This window comes from Epinephelus fuscoguttatus, linkage group LG7, assembly GCF_011397635.1.
Source record: "Epinephelus fuscoguttatus linkage group LG7, E.fuscoguttatus.final_Chr_v1".
NCBI lineage: Eukaryota > Metazoa > Chordata > Actinopteri > Perciformes > Serranidae > Epinephelus > Epinephelus fuscoguttatus.
The window spans coordinates 46,755,501-46,779,950 of record NC_064758.1 but is presented as its reverse complement, the minus strand read 5'-3'; the positions used below and the strand labels follow the sequence as shown (position 1 = coordinate 46,779,950).

Here is a 24,450-nt window from a genome sequence, read left to right as displayed (position 1 = left end):
TCCTCCATTTGGTCCAAGCTCACAGAGCAGACAGATTATCTGTCACAGTTGTTGTATCGTGCATCTCAGCAGAGAGCCGTCAGATTTGATGTCAGCGACGCATCAACACTGTCCCAACAGAACAGACTGAACACAGAGGGACAGAAGAGTCTCTGGAGACACTGAGCTCCACATCCAAGGTAAGTTCTGTCTCTGTTTGTATGTGGTGATAAAGCTTTGAATTTGAACTGTCTAAAGTTTCCTGTTGCCATGGAAACACAGATCACATGATGTTCAGGCCAAACAAGAAGTAAAGTTTGTACACAGACATCAAGTTCTTCAGCGAAAACACAGCTCAGGTGTTAACTTCTGCTCAGGTGAAGAAGAAGAAGAAGAAGAAGAAGAAGAAGAAGAAGAAGAGGTGAGTTTCAGCCTGTTCAGTCGCTGTGGCGCCTCAGAAACAAGATCCACTGAGAGAGTAACAGCATCCTGCAGCCGTCTGCTAACATTTGGCAGAGTGTGTGTGTGTGTGTGTGTGTGTGTGTGTGTGTGTGTGCCTCCTGCAGTCCGCCTCATTGCCAGCAGCAGGCTGAACTAATCAGTTAGTGGGTTAGCTGCAGTGCTGCTTGACCTTTTGACCTCTGTCTGCACACACACACACACACACACACACAGAGAGCTGACAACACAAACTATCAGCTGTGTTAAATCGTTTTCAAACACCAAAACATGTAACCATGGATACAGATGAGAAACATACACACATCAGTGCTGTGTGTGTGTGTGTGTGTGTGTTTGTGTGTGTGTTGATGATGGATGTGGTATCTAACCCGTTGTAGCGGTTCGACTGCGGGAGGCACAAACCAAAGAATTCATCACGCACACATTAATTACAAATTGGTCCTCTGTGTGTGTGTCTGTGTGTGTGTATGTGTGTGTATGTGTTACCTTGTGCAGCAGACGCTCTGCAGTGTACTCAGTGTGTGACACAGTGTGTGTGTGTACAGCTCAGCAGGGACCTGAAACAAACACACAGAACAGAGACGTCATTAAACCACAGCTGCTGTCAGCGCCTCCTACAGGACGCACGCTGCGTTATAGCGTCACATCAGCACTACAAACATCCTGATGATTCTGGGGTCAAACATAAACATGCTCTGTCTGACTTCTCTGTTGGAAACCTCCAGTGACACATGTGGTACATCAGCACGCACGTTAGCAGTTACAAGTCACACCTGCTCTACAAACTTTGTTCGTAGAGCAGATTTAAAAACAGCTGCAGTCAACCAGCGTGGCTCAAAATACCAAGAGAGACACAAACAACAGTCAGAGCACAACTACACAACAACACAACAACAAACAGAGTGCAGCTCACATGACAAAGAAATGATTAATTTAATCAAATACTTTTTTATTGGTTTCTTTATAGTTTATGTAGAATAAGTATAAATGTACACACTGTGTGACATACTGACTATTTAAAGGGACAGTGTGAAACATTTCCAGTTGTTTATTGGCAATGTCTGCATTCATAAACATGTCATCACTGGTGTTTCATTACCTCCACCAATAATCTGACTTATTCTGGTAAAAGGAGAATTTCAGATTTGTTTGTACATTGTGTGGGTGAGTCGCCTGGGGGGTTCCATAATGTTTCGCCATCTTGAGAATACCTCCGCCAGCGAGGGACATACAGCCCCGCCTTAGGCCAGCGCTGCGTGACTGAGGAGCCGAAGGAGAGGATCAAGAGGCGCTTCGCTACGACCCCGGCACTACTGCAGCATAACACAGTCCCACTCTCTGAGCATAGTGCAGGGTCATGCACATGCAGCATCACGGGAGACGCAATGCTCGTCGCCAAGAAAGCACAAAGGGAATCAAAAAGGCAACGTGAGCGGCGAATTCAAAAAACGAGGGTCAACATCGAGGCAGCCTTTCCCAGGTGGAGAGAGCTGCTGAAGGAGAAAGGTAATGCAGTCACAGGCAGTGATGTGAGGAGAGGGATGAGGTGTGTGAGGTTGAGCCACTTGTCAGTCGTCAAAAGACCAGACATGATTGGTTTGTTTGGATTTACACCCGCCCCAACAGTCCTACGCTGTAACCACAGCCAGCGTGGTGAGGAGGGGGTTTGTCACCTGGCGTCACGTGTGTCTGTGTAGCAGCCTGAATGAGTACTCCATGAAGCATCCCATGACATGGTTTCATCAATGGTATCATAGCTTTTTGGTACACAGCAGCTACTGTAGTTGCAACACGCGTTTGAAACAGTGAGGCGCTAGAGTGCGCTATGTGTTTGACTGCAATGTATGATTTCAGCGTTAGATGGGAGACATTCCTGCACACTGAGGCTTTAAACGCCATGATGGATCTGAGTTTCTCTTTTAAATGTCATAAACAGTAAACAGCACCTTCTTTAATTTAATGTGAGTTCTTCTTTGATCACAGACGTGTTCTTAACATGGCACTCTGAATTACTGGCAAGCTCCCAATGAGGTCCCACTCTGTCTTCGGGCAGATGTGTGGTTATGTGTGGTCGCGTTAACGTGTGGTCACGTTAACGCGTGGTCGTGTGTGTGGTTGTGTTTACGTGTGGTTGCGTTAACATGTGGTTGTGTTTATGTGTGGTCGCGTTAACGTGTGGTCACGTTAGCGCGTGGTCGTGTGTGTGGTCGTGTTTACACACCAAAACCACTTGGTCATGGTTTGACCTTAAAGAACACGTTGTAGGGCACCACCCTGGCTAGAAACAGCTGCAGGCTGAAACACTACCAGTTTGGTTATTTGTTGGTGTTGTCTGCAGCTCAGCAGGCGTCTCTCTGAGGTGTTACACCGTCCTCCATCCCCTCCACCTGCTGATGACACGCTCAGCTCAAAAACTACGTCACTTTGGAAACGCTGATATGATTCGTATGAAACAAACAACTGCAACATATCTGATTTACAGAAACACAGGCAGCACGTTCCTCTGGTGACTGAACTGATCAGGTTGATGAAAATCAAATGTCTGATGTTGGTCCTATCTCAGGTGTTAATAGTTAATGTGTGTCTCCGTGTGTTTCATGTGGTGTCAGGTCGTCTGTGTGCAGCAGGAGACGTCTGATTGTTTGATCATGTTTCTGCTCAAACAGCTGAAACAGTAAATCTGCGTCGACACTAAACATGTGTCATGTTCGTGTTTCCTCTTGTTTAGAATCTGTGAACTGTGATGGAGCTGCAGCCCGAGGCGTCCAGATGTTTTCATGACACACGAATCAAAGTGGAGTCACGTCAGAAGCTCATTAGAGCTCAGCTGTGAAGTTCAACTGTGTGTGATCTGCAGGACGCTGCCGGCTTCATTCCTCCTGTGCGGACTTTATTCTACTGAGGAGTCAGACGTTCCTGCTGAACTCACAGGGAAACACCTGTGATATTACACTTCGGTCATTTTATCAAACACAGTAAAACTTTCTATGGCCTGGTTTTTTCAGCGTGATCCATTCAGTGTATTTATATCATATATTTACAGCATACGACATCCCTCTGTCCTTAGGACCCTCACAGCTGATCAGGAAAAACTCCCCAAAAAACCCTTTAACGGGGAAAAAACGGTAGAAACCTCAGGAAGAGCAACTGAGGAGGGATCCCTCTTCCAGGACGGACAGACGTGCAATAGATGTCGTACAGAACAGATCAGCATAATAAATTAACAGTAATCCGTATGACACAATGAGACAGAGAGAGAGAGAGAGAGAGAGAGAGAGAGAAGGAGAGACAGGACAGATAGTAGGACCAGAGTAGGTCCAAAAGCCTGTCTGCCCGCCCTCAGGCAGGTAGCGTGACGTCTTGGAAAAACACCTGCAGCAACAATAACAGGGACTTTAGCCGTGGGTCAGCTCACTGCTTTTAAAACCCATCGGTTAAAGACACACCTGCAACAGGTAGAGCTGTTGCCTTGGAGACAAAAATCCTTGCTGCACTGGGCTGACAGCCCAAACCAACCCATACCACAACAAACCAAACCAAACCATACCACATCAAACCAGACCAAACCAGACCAAACCAAACCAAACCAGACCAAGCCACACCAAACCAAACCACAACAAACCAGACCAAACCAAACCAAACCAAACCATACGACACCAAACCAGACCAAACCAAACCAGATCAAGCCACACCAAACCAAACCACAACAAACCAGACCAAACCAAACCAAACCAAACCACACCAAACCATACCACACCAGACCAGACCAAACCATACCACACCAAACCAGACCAAACCAAACCAGACCAAACCAAACCAAACCAAACCACACCACACCAAACCAAACCACAACAAACCAGACCAAACCAAACCAAACCAAACCAAACCATACGACACCAAACCAGACCAAACCAAACCAGATCAAGCCACACCAAACCAAACCACAACAAACCAGACCAGACCAAACCAAACCAAACCAAACCAAACCACACCAAACCATACCACACCAAACCATACCAAACCAAACCAGACCAAACCACACCAAACCAAACCACACCAAACCAGACCAAACCACACCAAACCAAACCAAACCAAACCAGACCAGTTCAGCACATGACTGCTGAAAAGAGGTATTTGTCACCAGGAGGTGGAGGGGATGGTGGATAGTGTGACACTGGTCGACACCCACAAACCCACATTTTGTAACAACACGTCACCACAGCAACAACAACTGAAGGGTTAAATCTACAGATCGACCCACCTCAACATCGTCTCTCTCACAAACTACATGTTTATAATCATTTATCTGGTAAAAGCTACAACAGCTGAGCTGAAGTTTAACCAACCAATCACAGTCTAGAATCTTTTAAAGGGACAGTACGTAGCTTTGGCAGAGCAGCGCCCCCTGTGGCCACAAGTGTTCATGACAGGATGATGGACCAACGAGAGTTAACTCAACAACATCTACAAACTGAAAAAAATATAACTGACACAGACATCATATAAATAACCAACACACACACGCACACACACACACACACACACACACACACACTGATGGTCAGTCAGTTGGCACGGCGACAGTGGCACCATGGTAACAACTGCTACTGCTCATCCTCCACCTGAGACTCTGTGTGTGTTGTAATTACTCCAGTGAGACACTCTCCACACAACCACACACACACACTACACACACACACACACACACACTACACACACACACACACACACAAATAAAGGCTGAGACACATGCACAGTGAAACAATATCTGACACACACACCTAACAAAATAATAAGTGCGCACACACCCACACTGCCTTAAACACACACACACACACACACACACACACACACAGCCCCACAGGTAGAGTAATGGAACAGTAAATCAACATGGTGACAGGAAGTTGGCGAGGCTGACAGGAAATAGAGGATCTCTGCAGGCGGCTCTTCTTCTCTCCTGCACACCACTGCAGAGTGTGTGTGTGTGTGTGTGTGTGTGTGTGTGCACTAAACATTCCTCCTTTCTGTATTCGATGGTGTTAGCTCTGACCTGAGCTCTGTCAGACTGTCAGAGGAGAATCTACAGAGGCTGAATGTTCAAATCTTTTTTAAATCATTTTAATGATCAAACCTCATTTCTGATTTTTTCATGGCCACAATTTCTTCAGAAAAAGACATTCAGATGTCAGTTTGTATTTTAAGGCTGTGTTACACTGATGGACACATCTGGTTGATGCTGTCAAACACGTGTTGGATGTGTTTCCGTTCACTGACCCTGCAGCAGTGATGCAAACACACCGTCCTCTCTGATGCTGTTGCAGCTGAGCGAGAACCTGCAGGTGTCTTCAGCTCCGCCGGTTCATTTGTGACACTCAGTATGTCTCCAGTCACAGTGAAGTGGAGCTCCAGTCCCAGCTGGACGAGGACATCTAACTGGCCTACTGTCCTTGTCCCAGTATACAAGCACGGGAGGGGAATCCATTTATTGAGCCAAGTATGTGCGACTCCTCTACGATAGGTGGAGATATGCCCCCTTTCAGCTTGTTAGTATTGGACCTTTTTCCTGTTGACCTATTACGTCACAGACCAAACAATGGACAAACAAGTTAGCTACGGTTAGCTAGCAGCTAACTGCTACCATGGTGGACAACTTTACAGCTCTGTACATTTGGTCCGTCCAAAAAGTCACGGCTCTGGATGTAGATTTCTCCATGTTGTTACCGGCTTCTTCTTCTCTTACACATTTAATGCTATTGGACTTCCGGGTCAAAGCCCGGGGCGGAAACTGTGGAGCATGCTCAGAGCGCCTCGGCCAGTTTGTGTCTGATTGACTGTATACATGCAGGAGTCACGTGATCTGGGTGTGTTAGTCCCACTGTGACACATTCACTGCAGGACCATTTCACTCACACTGACATGTTTACAGGGATTTTAAATAAATCTGTTTTCTCTGATGTCACAGAAACGGACTGACTCACAGCCAATCAGCTTGTTGTGCTAACCTCAGCATGTTGCTAACAGCGTGTGGCTAAAAGTTCCCAAGCAGAAATGATGCTTGTGAACGTTGGTTGTCAATAACATGATTGTGTGTACAGCTGGGTGCACCGTACTGTGATGGACACCGGGGGACGAGGACACTGAGAGACAAGCTCCACTCAGCTGGGTACATGATGGTGATGTTCCTTATTGTGGAACACATGTGATTGGATAAATGCTGTGGTGAGAGATCTGCGAAGCTGCAGCTGAGAGTTGTTTGATTTCAGATCTAAAAAAAAAAAAAAAAAAAAAAACAGAAGTTAACAAAGCAAAGAAAGTTCGCTCCTTGGTATAACTCTCAAACCCGTAAGTTAAAACAAATATCGCGAAAATTTGAAAATAATTGGCGATTAACCAAACTGGAAGAATCTCGTTTAATCTGGACAGACAGTCTCAAAACTTACAAGAGGGGCCTCCGCAATGCCAGAGCAAACTATTACTCAGCATTAATAGAAGACAATAAGAACAACCCCAGGTTTCTTTTCAGCACTGTAGCCAGGCTGACTGAGAGTCAAAGCTCTATTGAGCCTTGTATTCCTTTAGCCCTTAGCAGTAATGATTTTATGAGCTTTTTTAATGACAAAATTCTAACTATTAGAGGCAAAATTCATGACCTCCTGTCCTCAGATAGTACCTATCTAACCTCAAACACAGCTGTAAAATCTAATATATATTTAGATTGCTTCTCCCCAATTTCTCTTCAAGAACTGACTGCAGTGATTTCTTCATCTAAATCATCAACGTGTCTCTTAGACCCCATCCCAACTAGGCTACTTAAGGAGGTCTTTCCTTTAGTTAACACTCATATATTAGATATGATCAATATATCCTTATTAACAGGCTATGTACCACAGTCTTTTAAGGTAGCTGTAATTAAACCTCTACTAAAAAAGCCCACCCTGGATCCAGAGGTGTTAGCCAACTATAGACCAATATCTAATCTTCCCTTTATGTCAAAGATCCTTGAGAAAGTAGTCGCAGACCAGCTGTGTGATTTTCTCCAGGATAATAATCTATTTGAGGAATTTCAGTCAGGATTTAGAGTGCATCATAGCACTGAGACAGCACTAGTTAAAATTACAAATGACCTTCTGATTGCTTCAGACAAAGGACTCATCTCTGTACTTGTTTTATTAGATCTTAGTGCGGCGTTTGACACAATTGACCATCAAATTCTGCTACAGAGACTGGATCACTTAATTGGCCTAAAAGGTTCTGCACTGAGCTGGTTTAAATCTTATTTATCTGATCATTTTCAGTTTGTTGACGTTCATAATGAATCATCCTTACGTACTAAAGTTTGTTTTGGAGTTCCGCAAGGTTCTGTGCTCGGACCAATCCTGTTTACTCTATATATGCTTCCTTTAGGTAACATCATTAAAAATCACTGTGTAAATTTCCATTGTTATGCGGATGATACTCAGTTGTATTTATCGATGAAGCCAGAAGAAAGTAATCAATTAACTAAACTCCATAACTGCCTTGAAGACATAAAAACCTGGATGAGCACCAATTTCCTGATGTTAAATTCAGACAAAGCTGAAGTTATTGTTCTTGGCCCCAAACAACTCAGAGACTCTTTATCTGATGACATAGTTTCTCTAGATGGCATTGCTCTGGCCTCTAGCACTACCGTAAGAAACCTTGGAGTAATATTTGATCAAGATTTGTCTTTTAATTCTCATTTAAAACAAACCTCACGGACTGCATTTTTTCATCTGCGTAATATTGTGAAAATTAGGCCTATCCTGACCCGAAAAGATGCAGAAAAATTGGTCCACGCTTTTGTTATCTCAAGGCTGGATTACTGTAACTCTCTATTATCAGGTAGCTCTAGTAAGTCCTTAAAAACTCTCCAGCTAATTCAGAATGCAGCAGCACGTGTACTAACAGGAACTAAGAAACGAGATCATATTTCTCCTGTTTTAGCTTCTCTGCACTGGCTCCCTGTAAAATCCAGAATTGAATTTAAAATCCTACTGTTATACTTATAAAGCTCTAAATGGTCAAGCTCCGTCATATCTTAGAGAGTTCATAGTGCCTTATTATCCCACCAGAACACTGCGCTCTGAGAACGCAGGGTTACTCGTGGTCCCTAAAGTCTCCAAAGTAGATCAGGAGCCAGAGCCTTCAGCTATCAGGCTCCTCTCCTGTGGAATCATCTTCCTGTTACGGTCCGGGAGGCAGACACCGTCTCCACATTTAAGACTAGACTTAAGACTTTCCTCTTTGATAAAGCTTATAGTTAGGGCTGGCTCAGGCTTGCCCTGTACCAGCCCCTAGTTAGGCTGACTTAGGCCTAGTCTGCCGGAGGACCCCCCTATAATACACCGGGCACCTTCTCTCCGTCTCTCTCTCTCTCTCTCTCTCTCTCTCTCTCTCTCTCTCTCTCTCTCTCTCTCTCTCTCTCTCGAATACTATTACTCCATCTTGCTAAATCGGCCAATCTGGAAGTCACAAAATCTGCTTCTTATCCCGAGCCTTTGTCCTCAACTGTCTCTCAGATTAACTCATATCACACCGGTGCCTGGACAGCGTGATGTGTGTGGTTGTGCTGCTGCCGTGGTCCTGCCAGATGCCTCCTGCTGCTGCTGCCATCATTAGTCATTAGTCATACTTCTACTGTTATTATACACATATGACTATTGTCACACATGTATACTGCCAGGTATTAATACATACTTTCAACATATTGTACCACAGTAGCCAGAACTATAACTATAATATTATTACTTTCATTAATGTTGTTGTAAGCTACTGTCATTACCTGCATCTCTCTCTCTCTCTCTCTCTCTCTGTCTCATTGTGTCATGTGGATTACTGTTAATTTATTATGCTGATCTGTTCTGTATGACATCTATTGTATGTCTGTCCGTCCTGGAAGAGGGATCCCTCCTCAGTTGCTCTTCCTGAGGTTTCTACCGTTTTTTCCCCGTTAAAGGGTTTTTTGGGGAGTTTTTCCTGATCAGCTGTGAGGGTCATAAGGACAGAGGGATGTCGTATGCTGTAAAGCCCTGTGAGGCAAATTGTGATTTGTGATATTGGGCTTTATAAATGAACTAATTGATTGATTGATCTATAGTACAGCCACTGGTTTAACAGCCGCGTCCAGGTTTCATGATCCGACCACATCAGCTGCTGCACGGACTCATTTGCATTAAGATGAATCTACTTTATGCAAAAACAGACCAGTGAACACACTGCAGCCTCGCCTCCAAACACTGTCAGCATGGACTGCTTCTGTTTGCATCCACCCGCTTCTTTGCATCAACAACGCCCCCCCCCCCCAACACACACACACACACACACCTACCACAGCGTTCCGTCTGAACACACCTTTCGTCTGATAAGTCTGATATGCAAATCACTCTCCCTGACAGCCTCAGTGTTTCATCAGGATTCATTTCCTGTTTCTGTGCCCGTGTGGCTGATTCAGAGGAGAGCCGCAGGGCAGGTTCAGAGTGTCCTACACATTTGTCTCCTTATTTATTTATCTTCCTCCTTACAATCAGCTTAAGCACACGTGGTTATATTTAGCCATCACACACACGTGGTTATATTTAGCCATCACACACACGTGGTTATATTTAGCCAACACACACACGTGGTTATATTTAGCCATCACACACGTGGTTACGTTTAGCCAACACACACACGTGGTTATATTTAGCCATCACACACACGTGGTTACATTTAGCCAACACACACACGTGGTTATATTTAGCCATCACACACACGTGGTTATATTTAGCCAACACACACACGTGGTTATATTTAGCCATCACACACGTGGTTACGTTTAGCCAACACACACACGTTGTTACATTTAGCCAACGCACACACGTGGTTACGTTTAGCCAACACACACACGTGGTTATATTTAGCCAACACACACACGTGGTTATATTTAGCCATCACACACATGGATACGTTTAGCCAACACACACACACACGTGGTTACATTTAGCCAACACACACACAGGTGGTTACGTTTAGCCAACACACACACACGAGGTTATGTTTAGCCAACACACACACGTGGTTACATTTAGCCAACACACACACGTAGTTATATTTAGCCATCACACACGTGGTTACGTTTAGCCAACACACACACGTGGTTACATTTAGCCAACACACACACGTGGTTACGTTTTGCCAACACACACACACATGTGGTTACATTTAGCCAACACACGCACGTGGTTACGTTTTGCCAACACACACACGTGGTTATATTTAGCCAACACACACACGTGGTTACGTTGTGCCAACACACACACACGTGGTTACATTTAGCCAACACACACCCTTGGTTACGTTTTGCCAACACACACACATGGTTATATTTAGCCAACACACACACGTGTGGTTACATTTAGCCAACACACACACGTGGTTACGTTTTGCCAACACACACACGCGTGGTTACGTTTAGCCAACACACACACACGTGGTTACATTTAGCCAACACACACACATGGTTACGTTTTGCCAACACACACACGCGTGGTTACGTTTAGCCAACACACACACACGTGGTTACGTTTAGCCAACACACACACAGACGTGGTTACGTTTAGTCACTACACACACGTGGTTACATTTAGCCAACACACACACACGTGGTTACGTTTAGCCAACACACACACGTGGATACGTTTAGCCAACACACACACAGACGTGGTTACGTTTAGTCACTACACACACGTGGTTACATTTAGCCAACACACACACACGTGGTTACGTTTAGCCAACACACACACGTGGATACGTTTAGCCAACACACACACATCGTTACGTTTCGCCGACACACACACACGGTTGCGTTTAGCCAACACACACACATCGTTATGTTTCGCCAACACACACACACACACACACACACACGTGGATACGTTTAGCCAACACACACACATCGTTACGTTTCGCCGACACACACACGTGGTTACATTTAGCCAACACACACACGAGGTTACGTTTAGCCAACACACACACGTGGTTTTGTTTGGACAACAAACAGCCTTTCAAATTATCTGGGATTTGTACGAGTTTGGGCAGATCACTTTTTGTACGAAACATTAGTGAGAACAGCCTGATACATGTGGTGTCTCTGTCTCAGGGACATGTCCTCCGTCTCTGATTTCTGTCATCCATCCATCCATCCATCCATCCAGCCTCTCTCCTCCCTCCATCACAGTATTCCTCCTCCTCTTCCTCCTCCTCCTCCTCCTCTTCAGCTCCAATTAATGTATCCTGAGCTGTAAACAGAGCAGACTGAACACAGCGAGCCTCACAGAGCGACACAGGTCAAACACAACAACACAGGACCAGAATACATCACACACTCTCCTCCTCCTCCTCCTCCTCCTCCTCCCTCTTCATCCCCCTCTCCATCCCTCCGGGCAGTTCATCCATCCTGCCCACTCAGAGACAGAAATAGACTGATGGAGAGCAGGAGAGCTCTGCTGGGAGATGACCACCGGACACACACACACATACACACACACACTCAGTGTCCACGTGCGTGTGTGTGTGTGTATGTGTGTGTGTGGATGATTCACAGCAGCTTTCTCTGACTTGTTTGATGTATTGAGTCCACAGAGCCTCTCACCTTGATGAAGTGAGGATTTATTACAGTTACACTCAGGTGTTAATGATCAGCTGAGTGTGTGTGTGTGTGTGTGTGTGTGTGTGTGTTACAGTCACAGTTTAGGCTGCTCAGGTCAAACAACAAGTTACAATAAAAAGACAAACAGATACAAACAAACAACACTGATTTATGTGTTCACATTCATCAGCCAATCAGCAGATGAGATGACATCACTGATGTCAATGTTTTTCTGCTAAAAAGCAGAGCTTTGGATTAACATCACCCGTCTGCAGATGTTCCCAGGATAGAGAAGTGACCCGCTCTCTTTCCCCTCTGATTGGCTGGTACCCTCTGCCTTCATTGGTTGGATTGGTTACAGTTACTGTGAGAATGTGAGGGTGAGCCAATCCAAGACAGAAGAAGGCAGAATAGGGTGGGGCATGCCTTCGCCATCCTGGGAAACACTCCCTCAGGACTCCATCAGTCTATCATCATCCTCACTGTGACCTCATCACATGTCCACGTTTGGTCATTAACATATGATGTCCAAGGTTCCCTGGGTGTGTTACTGAACTGTTCATCAGCGTGTGTGTGTGTGTGTGTGTGTGTGTGTGTGTGTGTGTGTGTGTGTGTGTGTGTGTGTGTGTGTGTGTGATTAGATTATACAGAATTATAATCTCTCTCTTCGTCCTCTTGGTGTCAACCAGTCAGACAGTTTGTCTTTTATTTGTCCAAGTCTTCTGTCCACACCTCAGAACAAAGGAGACCAAAGGAACGAGGACAAACTACGTTCAGAGGTTAAAGCAAGAAAAAAATTTGTGCCTGAAATGTGGAGCACGGAAGATTTGTGTGCCTGAAATCTGAAATGTTTTCCGGAGCAGGGGGCTTGGTGTTGCTGTCACAAAATGAAGAGTACAAATGTATGTGTTGCAAAGGAACGTGTTTATTAACAAAACGAACAAAAAGATTATAGCTTTAGTCGTTACTTTTCAGATTAAACTTTTATAGCTTCATGAGTTTATAAATAAAGATTAAACTTTCAGTGGTTACCAGACTGTTTGACTTATAGCTCCTACATCTCTTTTTTGCCTTGGTGCTATTTACTTTTAGAAGCTAAATCATTTAGGCTGTTTGCAAAATTGTATTGCGCTTGATGTGAATTAAATTTCGCCTCTGGGCAAGTATGTCATCATTGACATGGATCATATAATGTTGTGGTGGTGACTTTAAAACTTCAGCATAGAGGATTTTTATTGCGGCTTTCATTTCTGTCTGGTTTCTGTTGCCTTAACTTCAAAATTACTGCTGGCTTACCGGAGCCTCTCCCGCTCTGTCTGTGCTCTGTGTCTCAATGTGACATGATGTGAAAGCATGCACAGGCGTCAGTGTTGATTGGCTATCACTTGTGCCGTGTAACCAATCAGAGGGGGCTGTAGGCGGGACATTGTTACAAGGCCCAGTGCAGTGGGGACCGTAGACATACATACGTAGACACTGCATCGACTGCCTGAGTGCATCCTGCGCTGCCGCCATCTTGGATGGGTCTCACTTCGCCTCCACAGTGCATTCACTTCTTGGCATGTGCCGTTTGTAACAAACCAAACCGCGTGAAAATCAGTTGAAAATTCAGTGAGTTATTCTATTTTACTTGTGCATACAGCTCCTTCCTCAATAGAAGTGAATGCACTGTGGAGGCAAAGCAAGACCCATCCAAGATGGCGGCCGGCGAGGACATTGGCTCCAATAGGCAGCGGCAGTCAATGCGGTGTCTATGGACTGTATATATGTCTATGGTGGGGACTGCAGGCAGGGAGGGAGACGGCTTTATCAGAGCCAAAGGAGTGAGTTTTAAAATACATTTATTTGATCGGTTACCAATGAAAAAAACGTCCGATGCAGATTATGGTAAACAGTAGGTTGTGTTTACTCGCACACTGTGCGCCTAAATCATTTTCCCGGTTCGCACATATATATATTTATAGGGGCAAATGTGAGTGAAATGCTCGCACTGCAGAGCACTTCGCCGGAAATCCAGCACTGTGCCGGAGAACTTTAACCGCTGTACGTTTCAATCCTCCACCATCATCGTCAGTTTCCACAGAGCGACAGAAACACTGTCTGCAGGTTCCTCAGAAACTTTTCTCCAATTAAAGAACAGAGCTCATCATGTATCACAGATCAGCTCTGCTGACGGCTGCAACACAACATGTGAATTTGGCAAATAAATTCCTGTGAGATTTGGATCACCGTCACAGTAACTCTGTCCGTCCGTCCGATTCATGGAGGACCAGAAGAACAACCTCGTCCAACATTTAAGGTGTAAAGCTCAAAAACTGGTCCTCACAAAGACAGAAGTACAAGTCAACACACACACACACACACACACACACACACACACACACACACACACACACACACAGAGCTGTACTGGTTCAGTCCCAGTGGTCCCAGTGATCTCTGCAGTCAGGAGACTCAGTATTGTCCACATGGCAGGTTAACAACATGATGCATGACTTCACTCTGTGTGTGTGTGTGTGTGTGTGTGTGTGTGTGTGTGTGTGTGTGTGTGTCCCTGACGTACATGTGACCTGTTTCTGCTGACGGGACGTTAACTCTGAAAAATGTTCTGCAACATCAGAGTGTTTGTGTTTGAGTCTCTGTCAGACTGGAGACAGTCAGAGACATGAGGGGGGACGGAGACCAAGGACGAATGAGACGAACCAGAGACACTGACTACATGCACACGCACACTAATATTCTGCTGTGTGTCTGAATGTGACAATATTCAGGTCATGTAAACAGCATATTGTGGGACATGATATAACTCTCAGGTGTCAGGAGACATTCTGTGGACGTGTTTACAGCAGAGTGAGGACACGAGTCTCAGCTGATGTTCTCACACTCGTCTGTTTACAGCTCTGTGCTTCTACACAAAGAAACTGTTTGAAGGCTGGGGTGGAGACGCATGGCCAAAAGGAAAACCCACATTGCTGGGTCCTCGTTTACAGACCGGGCCGACATCACGATGACATCATGTTATCAGCTGGAGGTGCAGCTGCCCCTCCCCCACAGGGCTGTAGGCTACACAGGAGTCTTAAAATGTGTTTGTCTTGTTTTATTGGGAGCCAGAATAGAAGGAGTCATGGCTCAAAACCAGCCGCCACTGCCCGTCAACAAAAACAAAGACAACTATGGTTAAATGTGATAAGACCAAAGGACTGGACGGAGGCCATCATCAAAAATGCTCACATGTGCAGCGCACACTTCATATCAGGTTAGGGAAAAAGTATTTCCTGTTGTAGGGATGAATAAGGTTATGTGTATTAAGGGTTATCATGTCCACCTCATCAGAAACTGGGGAGGGATTAAGAGGAAGATTGGATTTCTCTGCAACGCTAACTTTTTAGCACATTAGCTAACGTTAGCTTCCATAGCAAAACAAACAAGTGTGCTCCTCCTTTGTAAGACTGGCTTCCTGTGACATCATCCATCCACTGAGTGAGAGCACACGGGTCGGCCAGTCTGGTCTTGTTGGTCAGTGTTTACTTATTCAAGTAACACTGGCGGTCCCGGAGAGTGAGTGACCTGACATGGTGCGTTGGTAAATTCAGTCTGATGCTCTACACTAAAATGAGAGCCCTGTTGGTGGAAGAAACGCAGCGTTATATTTCTACATGAATGAACCAACGGTTAAGTTAATCACACATTCACTCCGCTCGGCGCTCTGCTGCTCCGTCTCCACAGACAGAGTGTCCAGAGTGCGCTCTGCCACTCTGAGAGTGCGCTGCTCTGGATAACCCAATGCTACATTCAGACAGCGCTCCCAATTTATCAACGCTCCAGTTTGTGTCAGAGTGCGCTCCCACACTCACAATGAGTGTTTCTGAACGCACCACTCACATCATCTTCCTCCATCGTCTAAAACAAGACAACACAACTTGTTAGCTAGCGCTGGCTAATTGTTTTGCCTCCAGCTAAGCCCCGCCCACCAACAAACATCACACTGTTTACTAACAGTAAAAAGGTCTAAAAAAACTCTGCAGAGAATCCACACTAAATGTTTGGCAAAAAATATTCTGATTTATATACCGTGCGTACGCCTGACAGTACGCTATTACCTTTGTATAAATCCCAAATCAACTTGGAATTGCCCGCACGTGGACCAGCCTCATATTATAAAGCTCCTCATTAATGCTGCTGCACAGACAAAGACCAACTGATCTGTGGCTCTTTACAGTGAATCACTGCAACAACCGAGATCATTTGTTGGTCAACAATATTCTTCTTTTTTCTTTTTTTTAAATAAACAACATTTTTGATCACTGAAATTATTTTTTAATTTCTTGTTCAGATGAAAATGTGTGGTGCTCCATTTTACAGCGTGGAAACAAAGACTCTAACAGAGACTCTGTTTCTACAGCTGATGAAACAATGTGTGGCGCTCGTGCTCGGACGTTTTTTCCTTTGTACAAACCAACATAACAAATTTACAATGATTTAATGTTGGCTCCAAAGAAGATCAGTCGACCAGCAGAAATGTCAGAAACCTTTTTAACTTTACAGTGAGACTTTTTCAGAATAAGAGCATTCTCTGCAGTATCAAAGATCTGTGGGTCAACAGTCTGACACTCATCAGCCACCCAGGAATCAATCAATCAATCAATCAATCAATCAATCAATCAGTCAATCAATAATTGAGTCACTGAATTATTCTACTGTTTGTAAAATGAAAACTGAGAAAGACGTGAATGTTTGTCGACATGACGAGTTTTCTGTCTCATCGTCCTCTCAGTCTGTCTCCTGCTCAGTGATCAGAAACACATGTGGGAAAACACACACACACACACACACACACACACGCAGCCAGAGGAATGTGGAGGCGTGCAGGTCATCTGGAGCTGAACCAGAATCATCTGCAGGGAAACAAACTGTGTTTTCTGTCGAGGTTACAGAGTTCAGACTGAAACACAAACTCTGTAACTGCTTCATCTTCCTCACCCCTTCACCTCTGCTCGTCTTCATCATCCACACAGATACAACTCACTGTTGTAGCAAAGACACACTAAACACACACTAGAGTTCTGCTCTCCTGAACATGATGTGAAATATGAAGAAACACAAAGACTGATGAGTTTGTCCCTGCAGCAGGTCTGTAGATCTGAGCTGTGTTTATGGACAGGATCAGTCCTGGTCTGAGGAGCAGGTCCTCCGACTGTCCCAACAGATACTCTAATCAATACAGTGAGAAAGATTCAAACAGCTCTGCGTTCACACAGCACAGCTCGGACGTGTTGTTTAATGCACCTGTGAGACACATTAAATGTGTTTAAATGCTGATCTGACGCCAAAACAGCAGACAGCAGATTATTCCACTGACAGACGGGACGTTACGACTCCAGAGAGGTTTATCTGATCCTCTGTTACAATAACCTGCAGGTCAACAGCAGACGTACGGCCGTCATGTCATAGAGTCATCTGTCAGAAATGTGCCCATGAATCTGGCGACCACAGCTCTGTGCCTCCATCAGCTATATGACTGGGTGAATGAATGAATCCTGGATGACTGTATGAAGTACCTGGGTTCCCTCTGTCTGTCCAAACCAACACATCCTCACTCCAACCTCGTCACATATCCACATTTGGTCATGAACTTTCTACGTGTCATATGACATCACCACACATCACAGCGACCTGAAAGGACGACTTGTGTCAGTGACTCTGAAAGTCACTGACACAAGCGCCGTCAATCAACAACTTCAGAGTGAGACCAGGGTGTTGTGTTTACGAGCTCTGCCAGTCGGCTATTTATGAGCTGGTGCTAGAACTGGCTGTGCCGATCGGCTCTGGTGTACAAAGCAGAACTAGTCTGATTTGAAACAAACCGGCTGAGCCGACATTCATCATCATGACACAGTCTCACAAATGAAAGAATTGCCTACATCATCAACCTGCGCTGACGGCGTCACAGCCTTGAATCAAAGTCACACATCATTAGTATTAAAGGATATGACAGTGGGATTAATATGATGTCATGTTTGTGTATAAACAGATGAACAGAGACACCAATGTCTCTGCAACCTTTTAAACAAGAAACAGCCACGTGAGGCGACGCAGCAGGAGGCCTTCGTCACCACTGAAGTCAGTTTGGTGTGTCTGGGCCTCTTGTGTACTGATAAGTGTGTGTGGGACAGATCAGAGGGAACGAGACGTCTTTACTTTGTGTAAACGACATCAGTCACCTGACTGTTTGATTTCACTTCATTCCTTCAGCCCGACGGCACACTGGTGTCAGGTAACACTCATGACAACAACATGATTTAGATGGTTTCACTTCACTTGAAATTTTGCATTTTTGGATCCACACTGAGTTTAGAAATGTCTGACAGTGTAGTTTCTAACAGAGTCGTCATTCTTCTGTTGTTTCTCTTCTGTTGTTGATTTTAGGCCAAAGAGAAGAAGAAACCCTTCGTGTTTGGACGTGATGATGTCACACGTGTGACTGCGCTGTGTATTGATGTTGATGTGTTGAAGTGAGCATACAAATGTAACAGGCTGTGTGTGTGTGTGTGTGTGTTTTCATTGTTTGGGTCCAACCTGCATCATTAATCAGGAATGTGAGGCTCCTGTTACTGGGTCACACACACACACACACACACACACACACACGCACGCACACAGAGTGTAATCCCTCTGCGGTGCGACCACACCTTTTCTCTGACCAAACAGCTCCAGGACCTCGTTACACTGAGATCACTCCAGCACACTGTGTCACATTCTGTGTTCAGATTATTTTATGAATGTAGTTTATGTGGAGCTGATTTTTGTCTCTCCTCATCTCAACCACGACAATACAGTGTCACATACAGTGTCACATACAGTGTCACATAGTGTCAGTTGTTCCTGTTGATCAACCAGCAGGTGACTGTGAGTCTGAACACAAAAAGACTTACCTGCAGTGTGTCTCAGTGTGCGTGGAGTCTCCTGCTGTGTTCAGTCCTGTAGGGACAGACAGGGACAGACAGGGACAGAGGAGAAAGTTAACAGATGCCCAGTCTTATTTTGTTCATATCTATGTTACAACTCTGACACATCCTGACACAGAGCACAGCTGGTTTGAATGTAACGCAGCCTTTAATGTCATGGCTACTTCCTGCACACACACACACACACACACACTGAGAGAAGGAAATCAGCTGTTGAAATCTCTCTCAGTCACTGTTGTTGTTCACAAACATTATTTTTATTTAGTTTTAACTGATGATTTGAAACTAAGTGTAAAAACACAGCACTGATTCTGTTACAGTTCTGTCTTCTTAAATTCATTCATTCATTCATCTTCTAACCGCTTCATCCTCTTGAGGGTCGCGGGGGGGCTGGAGCCTATCCCAGCTGACACTGGGTGAGAGGCAGGGTTCACCCTGGACAGGTCACCAGACTATCACAGGGCTGACACATAGAGACAGACAACCATTCACACTCACATTCACACCTACGGACAATTTAGAGTCACCAATTAACCTGCATGTCTTTGGACTGTGGGAGGAAGCTGGAGCACCTGGAGGAAACCCACGCTGACACGGGGAGAACATGCAAACTCCACACAGAAGGGCTCCCACACCTGGGATCGAACCGGCAACCCTCTTGCTGTGAGGCGAGAGTGCTAACCACCACACCACCGTGCCGCCCTCTTCTTAAATTTCTTTTCATAAAAATACCCTGAAATATCCTGAGATTATTTTAGGACCGTAACACCCCGCCCTGCTGATGATGCCACTGCAGTGTTTCAAAGTAATCAAAGTAACTAGCAAGGCTTACAACATGTTCTACTCACAGCTCATCACTTATCGCCTCTTGTTCAGTGGACTTTCACATCTACATGTGACGCATTAGGTAAAATGCGTCTGCTGTTGGTTCCAGAACGTCGTGTCAATTTAAGCCTGTTTCATGCTTTGTGTTTTTTCAAAATAAACTTCTGTTTTCACAGGAAATGTTCAGTTTCTGCTCTGTAGATGCAAACAGTGTTTTTCAAAATAAACTAACAACATCGCTACAACACCTTGAATATATGTTTATTTCCTTCTGCAACAGAAGCACGTAGTTAAGTTTAGAAAAAAATCATCATGGTTTTGCTCAACATGCACACAGAAAGTGAACAGTGGGCTCCTGGGTGAAAGTCCAGTGCTGTTGGACCCATCCACCTCCCCAGGACCTTAAATTATGTTGTTGTCTGGTGGCATTTTAACTGACGCCATCCAGCGGCGTATCATGCCGCCATCAAAGCATGCCTGTTTTTATAGTCAGTGTTTGATGTTGAAATCAACAACCAAGAGGCGGCATTTGACAACTTGGGAATCAGAACGTGTTGGTTAGGTTTTGAACGAAGTAGAAACAAAAGGAACCAAAGGAAGAACTCTTGGTTTAATGGTGCTGCTATCATCCGTATCAGGATAGAACACAGATGTACAGTACAGGCCAAAAGTTTGGACACACCTTCTCATTCAATGCGTTTTCTTTATTTTCATGACTATTTACATTGTAGATTCTCACTGAAGGCATCAAAACTATGAATGAACACATGTGGAGTTATGTACTTAACAAAAAAAGGTGAAATAACTGAAAACATGTTTTATATTCTAGTTTCTTCAAAATAGCCACCCTTTGCTCTGATTACTGCTTTGCACACTCTTGGCATTCTCTCCATGAGCTTCAAGAGCTAGTCACCTGAAATGGTTTCCACTTCACAGGTGTGCCTTATCAGGGTTAATTAGTGGAATTTCTTGCTTTATCAATGGGGTTGGGACCATCAGTTGTGTTGTGCAGAAGTCAGGTTAATACACAGCCGACAGCCCTATTGGACAACTGTTAAAATTCATATTATGGCAAGAACCAATCAGCTAACTAAAGAAAAACGAGTGGCCATCATTACTTTAAGAAATGAAGGTCAGTCAGTCCGGAAAATTGCAAAAACTTTAAATGTGTCCCCAAGTGGAGTCGCAAAAACCATCAAGCGCTACAACTAAACTGGCACACATGAGGACCGACCCAGGAAAGGAAGACCAAGAGTCACCTCTGCTTCTGAGGATAAGTTCATCCGAGTCACCAGCCTCAGAAATCGCAAGTTAACAGCAGCTCAGATCAGAGACCAGATGAATGCCACACAGAGTTCTAGCAGCAGACCCATCTCTAGAACAACTGTTAAGAGGAGACTGCGCGAATCAGGCCTTCATGGTCAAATAGCTGCTAGGAAACCACTGCTAAGGAGAGGCAACAAGCAGAAGAGATTTGTTTGGGCCAAGAAACACAAGGAATGGACATTAGACCAGTGGAAATCTGTGCTTTGGTCTGATGAGTCCAAATTTGAGATCTTTGGTTCCAACCGCCGTGTCTTTGTGAGACGCAGAAAAGGTGAACGGATGGATTCCACATGCCTGGTTCCCACTGTGAAGCATGGAGGAGGTGTGATGGTGTGGGGTGTTTTGCTGGTGACACTGTTGGGGATTTATTCAAAATTGAAGGCACACTGAACCAGCATGGCTACCACAGCATCCTGCAGCGACATGCCATCCCATCCGGTTTGCGTTTAGTTGGACGATCATTTATTTTTCAACAGGACAATGACCCCAAACACACCTCCAGGCTGTGTAAGGGCTATTTGACCAAGAAGGAGAGTGATGGAGTGCTGCGGCAGATGACCTGGCCTCCACAGTCACCGGACCTGAACCCAGTCGAGATGGTTTGGGGTGAGCTGGACCGCAGAGTGAAGGCAAAGGGGCCAACAAGTGCTAAACACCTCTGGGAACTCCTTCAAGACTGTTGGAAAACCATTTCAGGTGACTACCTCTTGAAGCTCATGGAGAGAATGCCAAGAGTGTGCAAAGCAGTAATCAGAGCAAAGGGTGGCTATTTTGAAGAAACTAGAATATAAAACATGTTTTCAGTTATTTCACCTTTTTTGTTAAGTACATAACTCCACATGTGTTCATTCATAGTTTTGATGCCTTCAGTGAGAATCTACAATGTAAATAGTCATGAAAATAAAGAAAATGCATTGAATGAGAAGGTGTGTCCAAACTTTTGGCCTGTACTGTATATGAAGGGTAAGTTTTAAAAATCTAATAATTAATTCATGGTGCAGGGAACCACCCCCTCTTCTGATAAATAAATTAGACATCTGTCGTCAGTCTGTAACTCAACCAAAGATCATCTGTGAGGGAAGAAGCTCCGCTCTGTGCGTCTATGTCTCTGGCAGAGACAGAGTGAGACGTCTTCTCCTCAGCAGATCACAGACACGACAACGTCTTGACCACAAGGTGCGTCTTCTCTTTTAGCAAAATCCTTAATGACTGAATTGTTTTTTCTACACCTGGACCTTTATGCTCTGCCTCGAATCATCACTGTGACAGAACCACTGTGCTGCTGCCAGAGGAGCCGCTGAATGAGTTCCTGCTGATCATTTCACTGTCAGACATGCTTGTTGTTGCTAATCTAAGATGATCGACTTCAGTTTGAATCAGGACCTTTAGCAGCCTGTGACACACAAGGCAGACGGAGAAACTTCAACATGTCAGATATTCAATTTGATCAGAGCCTCAAACCTGCATCATCTTCATCCTAAGAACCACCTCATCCTCAGCCTCAGCCTCATCCTCAGTCACAGCCACAGCCTCATCCTCAATCCTCAGCCGCAGCCTCATCCTCAGCCGTAGCCTCATCCTCAGCCTCATCCTCATCCTCAGCCACAGCCTCATCCTCAGCCTCATCCTCAGCCGTAGCCTCATCCTCATCCTCAGCCTCAGCCGTAGCCTCATCCTCAGCCTCATCCTCAGCCACAGCCTCATCCTCAGCATCATCCTCAGCCTCAGCATCATCCTCAGCCGCAGCATCATCCTCAGCCTCAGCCTCAGCCACAGTCTCATCCTCAGTCACAGCCACAGCCTCATCCTCAGCCGCAGCCTCATCCTCAGCCTCAGCCGTAGCCTCATCCTCATCCTCGGGGAGTGAGAGGAGCGAGCGATGAAGAGGAGGAGGAGGAGGAGGAGGAGGAGGAGGTGAGTGAAGGCACATTTACCATCTGTAATCAACACACACACTACACTGTGACACACACACACACACACACACACACACACACACACACACACACACTACACTGTGACACACACACACACACACACACACACACACACACACACTACACTGTGACACACACACACACACACACACACACACACACACACAATCTAGTGACACACACACATGACTTTCTGCCTTCTCACACACACACACACACAGCTGCCACATTCAGCCACTGGGTTCCTCTGTGTGTCACCTCAAATCCCTGGGTGAGGTGTGCGATGAAGGAGGAGGAGGAGGAGGAGGTGAGTGAAGGCACATTTACCATCTGTAATCAAAAGAACTCCATGTTCGGGCTGGTGGTCTGCCTCCTCTCAGTGTGTGTGTCCTCTCCTCGCTCTCTTCAATTTCAGACTTCCCTCTGTCACACACACACACACACAATCTAGTGAGAGAAGTAATGACTTTCTGCCTTCTCTCTCAATTCGCTCCGAGCTGCCAATTCCCACTGGGTTTCTGTGTGTGTGTGTGTGTGTGTCTGTGTGTGTGTGAATGTGTGTGTGTGTGAATGTGAAAGAAACAGAAAGAGCAAGAGACACGAGGGAGGTGATACAACATCTCCAATTAGCTGGGCTGGTGGTCTGTATGGTCTGTTCAGTGTGTGTGTCAGTGTGTGTGTGTGTTGCTGGCCAATGATAATCAGACCACACAGCAGAGGCCTTCAGGCAGCTCGAGGACCTGAACCTGAACCTGATTTCTGACTCTTTGTTCCACATCCGATTTTAGAAAAATCTTCATTTTGTCTCTGACGGATACAAAACAAAAGACGATCACGAGCTAAAAATAGATCCTGGTAATAAAAACTAAGATGAAATCTATGTTTGATTTTCAGTGACGAGACGTGATGAAAACGTCGGACGTTGAAATCCGAGAACGGCCACATCAGCATCTGTCTCCAGATGTCTGATGAGCGTAAGGCTGTTAAACTCCAGTAAATAGTCTGCACCAGGATGTTTGGGTTGGTGTGAGCTGTAATTCAGCAGTAAATAATCAGTTGTGTCTGTCTGACTGTGGATGGTGGAGCTGCTGAATGGATTTGTGGAGTTTGGTAGTTGCAGCGGTGGCTGTTAGCAGCTAGCTCCGCTCGTGACGTGACGTGACGTGACATTATAGTAAGAGCAGCAGTTACTTTAAGCCAAACCATGATGTTTTTGTAAACCTCAGGAAATAACGTAAGAAAACAAAATGTTTCACTTACATTGTAAGTTTATTTTGAAAAGCCTGTCTGCATCTAACAAACATAAACT

General features: G+C 45.1%; 1 protein-coding gene across 1 annotated transcript in view; it reads right to left on the bottom strand.

Moving 5' to 3' along the window:
- Window positions 1-24,450, bottom strand: part of sulf2b (sulfatase 2b) — a 99,076-nt gene that overhangs the window by 57,665 nt on the left and 16,961 nt on the right. The window contains 2 exon segments of the mRNA XM_049582445.1: window positions 928-998; window positions 19,021-19,066. The gene's annotated coding sequence lies outside the window, so the exon portion shown is untranslated.